Below are 9,197 nucleotides of genomic sequence, written 5' to 3' on the forward strand. Positions count from 1 at the left end.
ATCCCTCTTCTCCAAATCTTTCTTTTATTCCAGTTGTCACTGAGAATAAGCTGACTAAATGCAGAGGTTGAAGATTTTGCTACTGATGGCAAAGCTTGTCTAATCTATCCAGATGGTAGAAACCAGGACGGAAAACCACAGGACAAACATAGTGTTATGTAGGTCATCTGAGTCCTTAAGAAAACCAGGGAGACGTGAAAAGGAAAATAAAGGAATTAGTTCTTAGTGGGAAACATCTTAAAAGGCAGCATTTCTCGTGTAGTTGCATCAGAAGTTTTTAATTTTTAGCAAAATGTTTTAGAATGTGCTGTTGATATTCAGTGTTGACAAGTCTTGCCTTGATTGCTTTTAGAGCATTTCCTTGCTTAGTGGTATACAGCTACTTTGTCCCAGAGACTTGAACAGGGTCTGATTTTTCTCTAATATTGTGGACACTTCGCTGCAGTTTCTAGTAATAATAATAATATTGGTTAACTTGTATACAGCCCTTAAAAGTCACCAGGTACAAGTATTCATTTAGTCCACAAGTCCTGTTTTGTATCTAGTGTCCATTCTTAGTAAAGGACTATAAGCTGAGATGAAGTCTGTTCAGTGTCACTGAGCCAGGAAGGAATATAGCCTTCCTCACAGTTCAAGCTGTAATGACTGTTGAGGCCTGAGGCATGAAGCAATAGGGTTACAAAGGTGTCCCAAGAATCCCACAAGGCCACTGGTCCCAGCTCGCCACTGAATCCCCAGTCCGTGGTCATTACTGCTGACATGACCTAAATGTGGATGTCTGACCTTCCCTTATGAGATACCCAAGGACTGTGGGCTTCACCTGGTAATGATGAAAGATAAAACGAAGTGTGCGGGGAAATTTGTTCCTCCTCCTGTATGAGCTTGGAAAGCTGTGCCGGGGTACCACTGCTCCACTGGTCACTGGGAGCACTTCCGAGGAGAGCAAATGAGACAAAGGCAAAGCTCAGAGTGCTGTCACGTGAAAGCTGAGGGCCTCCAGCAGGCCACTGTGTGGCTGTCACAGTGAAAGCTCCACTGTTTCCTAGCCTTCTGTTCTGAGAGCAGTGTTAAAAGACTCATTCATTCATCACAGCAGCACTAGTTACCTCTTACTACGAGACCACTGAGCTTCAGAAAGATTTACAGACTTGACCGATTCCCTTACTACGAGACCACTGAGATTCAGAAAGATTTACAGACTTGACCCATTCCCACAGCCAGCAACACCTTCAACTGAACTCACGCTGTCTGCAAATCATTATTGCTTCCCCTTCTTTCAAAAGGACATCAGTCTCTATCATGGAGGAGTCTGCTTGTCAATAGCTTAGGGGGAATGGTGCTCATGACTTCAAGGGATTGCACTCTGTCACCTCGGAAACTTGCCACATCCTCTTTGCTTATTCAGGGAGACGCTAGTCTGAATTCAGTTCCTCCTGAGGAGCAGTCACCCTATCATTTGTGTTTGCAGTACATGGCTCTCAGAATCTTATTTACCCTTTCCCTTTACTGCTTTGCCCAGTGAAGCATCTGGTCTTGCCCTCTAAACTAGAAGCTCCGAGCTCCTCACCTGCGCACAGAGCATGCAGCCTGGCCCCAGGTGGGGCGGTCAATAGTGCTTCAGGAGGAATGCAAGCTTAAATTTCTTTTCCTTATGTTTGCATTTGTGTCACTATTCATACTCTAAGCCTGAACATAACATCTGCTTATGACATCATCAGTTATGGTTTCTTTACCAAACACAGTTTTTTTTTTCCTCTATCCTTTCCTAGCAAGGAAGCAAATGCCTGCGTACTGAAGTCCTTGGTGACTGTAAGATTCCATGTTGCCGTGGAACGACGGAAAAAGTAGAGAGGCCAAGAGAGATGGTCTTTATATGATCTGTAATTTTATGCAACTCTTCACCTGTTTCCCCTGAAACTTCCTTAAACATGCTCCTCCCCCCACTCCACCCCCACCTTTAGCTTCTGAGCCTGGGAAGTCACACCAACACATCATGTCTTAGGGCTCTTCCAGACACTGAAAAGCACTGGTGTCCCCATAACAGAAGTAAGTACAGGTTCTTTCCCCAGCGCAGCTAAGCTCTAGCTGTGGGCATGTGGGCATGGCCCTTCATCTTGTCTGAAGTGAGGAGGCAGCATCTACCGCGTGGATCACTATTGTTCTGATGATTTAGTCAAACGTTAGATGAACAGCCATAGGCCTGAGGGGTGGGAACAAGCTGGCGGTGCCAATGCTCTTCTTCCCTTGGCTTTTTTGCATGGGGGATTTTGATAGAGGCAGGCTTCAGAGGATCCTTGAACCCCTGAAAATTACAGCTAAGTTTGGTATATCCATGAGGGATCCTATTTTTAGAGAAAGTATCTAGATGCATTTCCCGGGGTTGTCTTAACAAAGCATCATATGTCTAAGTCTTACAGTTCAGGGGGTTGAGCCTCTGACATTAAGGTGTTGTCAGGGGTGGTTTCTTTTGTGTGTTCTGATGGGGCACTAAGTGCATCCTCTTCCACTGAGGCCAGACAAGGCAGGCCAGCTAGGGGAAAGTGATCCGAAAGCAGGTAACAGAGTCCATGTCAGAGACAGGTCCTGCTCTACTTGCTAGGGGACCCACATGGAGACCAAGCTGCCATCAATTACATATGTGTCAGAGGCCTAGGTTCTTGATGGTTTATCTCACCCGTAACCTAGCCATTGAGTGTGGAGTTTTTGAAACAGGCCAGAGTGGGTCTTGAATGTCAAACCATAGAAAAGTCCCACAGTAATTCTGATGACTTTGTTCAGGCATGTGCTATGAGTTGACTATACCTTATCCAAAATTAAGAATTTTAGATTTTTGTCTCCTGGTTTTAGGATAAATAAATATACATCATAATAAGTTTTAGGACTTTGGCTCAAGTCTGAACATCATTTGTTTCATATAGCTTTCATGTATATGTTTCATTTGTAAGCTATTTCCTTTAGCTTTTTATTGATTCTTTGTGACTTTCACATCATGTACCCCAGTCCTGCTCATCTCCTCATCCCCTCATATCCTCTCTTGGCTCTTGCAACCTCCTCTCAAAATAAAAACATGGACACAAACAAACAAACAACAAAAAGGATAGAAAAACATCCAATTGTGGAAGCTGTGTATGTCATAGTGTGTCCCACAACATATCCCTCTGTCCACACATCTTCACTTGCAAATGTTCATTGCAATGAGTCATTGGTTTGGATCGAGGTCTCTGGCTTCTGTGACACCATGAATATTGCACCTTCACCTGCACTTCTCAGTTATCCTGTTGTTGCCCTGTGTCACAGAGACTATGCAGCTTTATTTGAACAGCAGTACTGACCCTTTCACCTGTCCCAACTGTTCTCAGATTATATAGATTTTTAGGATGGGTCAACTCAGAGCCCTGGGTCTGGGCATGGGTGGTAGCTAAGCTGGTCAGCTTGCTGGCTTTCCCTTATTTGAAAGGCCAGGATCAGCTCTCTAGTACTGCTCTTGATAGGCTACCCAATGCCCCCATTGGCAGGAGGCAGAATCAGCTCTCCTGCTTTCATACCCTTGAGGCCAGCTTACCTGCACCCATGCCTCCAGAGCCAGTTCTATTGTGTTGCCCAGTCAAAGTACAGGGTCCACTTTCCCAAGTGCTGCAGCCCTGTCAGCCTTTGAGGGGCAAGGACAGCTCTCCTGCTTTCACATCCTCTGGGCTGGCTTACCCACACCTTTGTCATCAGGGTCAGCTCCACTGTGTTGCCAGATGAGGGGCATGGACTGCTCTCTTGAGTGCTGCAGCCAATAGGAAGGCAGAGCCAGCTTCTCTGCTCTCATGCCCTTGGGGCAAGGGGGAGGGCATCACCCCCGTATTCATGCTACCTCATGATAGAGGAGTGTCTCCCTTGCTTTCCTCCTCAGGCCTGGCTCACCCATGCCCCTGACACCAGGGCCAGCTCTACTGTGCTGCTCAGGCGAGGTGTAAAGCTCTCTGGTGAGCTGCAGCTGGGGAGGGGCACAGCTAGTTCTGTTCGCAGCTTTCCTGACTGCTGGAGTCAGCTCTTCCACTCTCATGCTCTGGGGATCTGCTCACCCTCACCCTTGCCACTGAGGCTAGGTTCACTGTGCTGCCTGGGTGAGGCACAGGGCCAGCTTCCCAAGGGCTGCTGCTGGCAAGAGATGGTGGCACCTCTTCAGAGCACTGCAGCCAGTGAGGGGCAGGGCTAGTTCTACACAGCCCCGAGACATCCACATGATCCCCAGTGGCAGGCAGAGCTCTGTGTGCCTATGGCTGGTCTGTACAGTGGGGCAGAGGGCAGGTTGGTGATCATCTTTTTCTGACTACACTGATTGGCATGGTAGAATACAGGTCTTTGTCTTCCTCTTCCCACACAGCACTGCCTGGGTTTGATTTGGTTTGGTTTTTATGTGTGCTAGGCATAAAACAACGTTGGCCACTAAACCAGCAGTAAGCTAAGACAAGCAAAGGCATCTACTCTGCCCCTGACTGATGTAAACACATCACCACCAACAAGGTGTCTCTTTCTTTGCCCATTACTAGGCAGGGGTAAAGATAATGTTTTACATTGTTAGTACACCTGTATTTTAGGTATGACCTACTACATGAGAACAGTATGAAATTTTCTATTTGTTTTGATATGTTGGTGCTCAAAGAATTCCAGATTTTGGAGCATTTTAGATCCATGCTTTTAAATTAGGAATGTTCAAACTGTATAAGAGAAGAACACACAGAAAGTATTTTTTCTACCATATTTTATACTCCATAGTCTATACTTTGGGGCATTTCTTTGAGAAATGATTGATGAAGGACAGCCCAGCCTAGCATGGGCAGTGCCAATTGTGGGAAAGTGGCCTTGGAAAGAATAAGGAAGGTAGCTGAATGTGAGCATGGAGAACAAGCTAAAAGCAGCACTCCTCTGAGGTCTCTGTTTGGGTTCCTGCCCTGAAGTCCCTCAATAATTAATGGTGACATACAAGTGTAAGCAAAACAAACCCTTTCCTCCCTGGGTTGCTTTTTGGCCATGGTGTTTAACGTGGCAGCTGAAAGAAAAGTAGGACAATTTGATTCCCACATATTCCACACACCATAAAATCGAACTTCAGTTGTTACCATGGAAAGCATAAACGGCATCTAAAATTCAGTGGTCTGAATGTAGAGGCATCATTTCTAGAGCCAATAGGCTTTCCTCTTAAAGTTTTTTTCTTCTTCATTAAGGAAGGGCTCTCAGACATGGAACTTATTCTGAACTCCTAGCAAAAGAAGTCTGTGGGTTGAGGTTTAAGGAAGGTCTTCCAGCTTCAACTACTTAATGGCACTGTACCTTAGAGAAGAGTTATTTTAATAGAAAATTCCTAAGGTTCTGGTCTCCTAAGGTCCGTGCCATCCTTATGTATGCTCATCAGTGTGCTTTGGACTGAGAATTTATGATGACAAAGAGAATGTCCCCTTCTTCATCTCTTTTAGATGTCTTTGCAGTCTGGAGCATAGATTGTTTGAGTTGTAATCATAGACTTACTTATGTTCACATTAGGACTTCTATAATTGTGCTGCTGGCACTGTGGAATTAGGATCCATAAACATGTAAACAAAGCCACTGGTACCGCTGACATGGGAAGCATTAGGGTCTATCTGAATCCCTCTGCAGAGCTATTGTTCACTTGTCATGTGGTGTGAGTTATGGAAGTGGGAGTCTGTTTGTGGTAGTTATGTGCTGGCTAGTTTTATGCCAATTTGATGCAAGCTAGGGTCATTTTGGAGTATAGGACCTCAACTGAGAACATGACCCTACCAGATAGACTATGGGCACGCTTGTGGCTGATCTTTTCCTTGATGATTGATGTGAGAAGTCTCAGATCACGATAGGTAGCGCCACCCCTGGGATCATGGTCTTGGGCGCCATAAGAAATCATACTGAGCAAGCTGTAAGAAGCAAGCCAACAAACAGCACTCCTCCAGGTTCATGCCTTGGGTTCCTGTCCTGAATTCTATCAGTGATGCACTGTGATGTGGAACTTTAAACTGAAACATAATCTTTCCTCCCCACATTGCTTTTGGGTCATGGTGTTTTATCGCAGCTACAGAAACACTAAGGCATAGCAGCTGAATGGGAGGAAACAGTGGAAGGTGGCAAATGAACATTTCACCTGTAGGAAATGTAACAAAGCACATACCTATGCTGCGCTTCCACTGTCTTTCTGATCTCCTCAACAATGTTAACGTGTACAGCCACCGACATTTCTAAGAGTCACACAAATGAAGATAAGTATGTGACGTGTCTCTTACCACTCAATGATCTACGCCATCTCAGGACTCTACCAAGAAGACATCACTGCTTGGGACCTCTTGTCTCTGTTTCTCCAGGGCCGTAAACCAAACAAAATTCCTTTTCCTTCTAAGCAGCCTGCTTTGGTTATGTCATCCTGCTAATGAAAAACAAACAAACAAACAAAATAAAACAAAACTAATATGCCAAGGATCACTGAGAGGTTAGTCAATAATGCTCACTTGCTGGGTTTGACCACCTCCCCACTGGTGGGGAGGCCTGGTGGCACTGAGAGAAAGGATAAGCAGGCTACCAGGATGAGACTTGATATGCTGTGACCATATCATGGGGGAGGAGATAACCTTCTGTTACAGACCTAGGGGAGGGGAATAGGGTGAAAGAGGGAGGGAGGGAGGAACGGGAGGCTACAAGTGAGGGGACAACAATTGAGATGTAATCTAAGTAAATTAATAAAAATAAAATAAGATAAAAAATGATTTCATGTAGTAGCACACAATCTTTATATCTAACATTTGCTTAAACAGGTAATTTTCTGTATAAAAACTAGAGAAGTCATGTTTTAGTAATAAGGACATATCTTTTACCACAGATATTACCCCAGTGGAGGAAATTAAGGCTTAGCTATACAATTGAGCAGCTATATGTTAAAATGAATATGCCATAAGCCAGTGGCAACTACATAACTGCAACTACAGCATGGAACATAGATGTATAGACTCAGGAGGCTTGGATGCTCCGTGTGTTGCTTTCAATGTAAATTATTCTTTAACTGCTGGCACTAAACCACATCTTCCAAGTATGAAACTAATTGAAAGCCATGTGTCAATGCTTGCCTAAATAAAAACAGTATGTATTTAAAAGTGAAATATTACAGAAATAAGCATCATTATTCATGCATAAAATACACACTGTGTTATGGGCCTACTATTTTTCTGCACATGGTATCTGAGTTAGTAATTCTACCCTAAGGCAAATAAAAGTTTTTTTTTATTATTACTGTCCTAGCAATGCTCATAAAAGAGGTGGTTACTGATGCCAGAATGTCTATAAAATTAAATTTGATTTTAAAGTGGCATTGTAAAATTATTCACAAATCTTTGGCTGCAGAGACTCATTCTCTCATCCAACTGAAATTGCAGAATTGTTTTGACTAGACATGATGAAAAATATGTTGTTCCTTCATTTGAGGAACTTCTGTAGCTGCAGGAAGGCTAGGTCTACACGTCCAGAGAAGTCTAAAATATCGTGGGCGCCTGAAAGGAATCATGGAACGCTGAGGGTGGAGGTGGCAGGAGAATCCAGCAGAAGAGTTGGAGCTTTTGAGTGACTTAGTGTGGTAGGGAATTGTACATGCCTTATTGAGCATTTCCTCAGAGATGCAACTGTTGGCCTTCTTTAAGTATTTGAATCCTTTTTAAAAGTGTGTCTCAAGTTCCAGTTTTAAGAAGTCACTAGTGGCAAAGCTTCTGATATGAAAGCCATGTTCATAAGAGAGTGAATGGAACCACAGTGTCCAGGCAGGCATCTTGACCCCTATATCCCAGTGCAGAAAGCAGGTGAAGGCCCTATGTCAGGTAGAGGCCGTCTCCAGCCAGGCAGTACCGAAGGCCGGAGGCTGAGAAGTCCATGTCCTTGCAAGAGTCCTGGCAATGTGGAAGCTGCAAGGCTGCTTTGGGAGAAGACAAAACACACTGTTCCAGTGTAGAGTACAGAGTCGGAGGGACAGGAAGCAGCGTGTCCACCTACCAAGCGGGTCCAATCCTAGTGGACTTTCATCGTTGGTATCAACAATGCCAGGTCTTTGTCCAGTCCAAGTTCCAAATTGCCAGTAGCTTGTGACTCCAGAAACATCCCAAGCCATATTCAAAGCAGAAAGGAAACCCTCTGATTCATGGACACAGAAGTGAGCATGTTTTCTGCACTGTATGGTGGTTTCTAGAAAACAGATCTGAGAAAGGGTAGTAGGTGTGAGTATTCCTCCCAGAACAAAGTGCAAAGTGCACTGCCCACTCTTTTTTTTAAAGGTGTAGTCCTGGCCCTATTTAATAACCCTCTTTTATTTTGAGGGATGGCCACTAGCAAATTTCTCTGGATTGCTGACAAAAGAAATCCTTCTGGCACTTAGATGTAACCCAGGCATTCTAAAAACAAAAACAAATAACCAAACAAAAACTAGTAAGGCGGCCAGGCCCAGTGCAGAAGCCCTGCCAGCTGTGCTAAGGGGGCTCTGCCGACTGCTTAGGTGGTAGAGAAACACAGTGCTCCAGCCCTCTGGGCTTTTTTATTAGTTTCTGTGATGGGGACTAACTGCTAGGATGGGTCAAATGAAAGAAGAACGCACACTCATTTTCTGTGTCCATGAGGAAGATAGGTTACTTTCTGCTTTACTTGTGGCTATAGCCTGGGATGCGGCCAGGGTCGCAGGGCTAAGAGGAGACATAGGGTTTGGACTGGACCAAGGCCATTCTGTGGGTGGAGATATGGGAAGGAGGCAAACACTGCCACAGACTGTCTGAGGGCTAGAAGTCTTGGGATGTGGAGGTGCCATTCTTCCTGGTCGGTGGCTGGCCCTTACTAGTGGTTTTAGGAGGCAGCTTAGCTCCTGTAGACGGCAGGTGCTCAGTGTTGGTTTATAATCATGAACGCATTACAGGAAAAAAAAAAGAGAGAGAGAGAGAGAGAACTGGGTGGTTTCTAGAAAACAGATCAGGGAAAGGATAATAGGTGTAAATATTCCTTCCAGAGCCAAGGATGTCAAGAGCCCAGACCTAATGGTAGCTAAGGAAGTGGATACAAGTGGTAGCTGTAAGAACAACAGTATGCTGGTACCTGGGATCCTGATTAGTGGTGAGGACTAAGGGGAAAAAAACAGACCAACACTGCCTTTGATGCTGGACTTCACAGATGATGCGGCT

The sequence above is a fragment of the Acomys russatus genome, chromosome 3, assembly GCF_903995435.1.
Source record: "Acomys russatus chromosome 3, mAcoRus1.1, whole genome shotgun sequence".
In the NCBI taxonomy this organism is placed as follows: domain Eukaryota; kingdom Metazoa; phylum Chordata; class Mammalia; order Rodentia; family Muridae; genus Acomys; species Acomys russatus.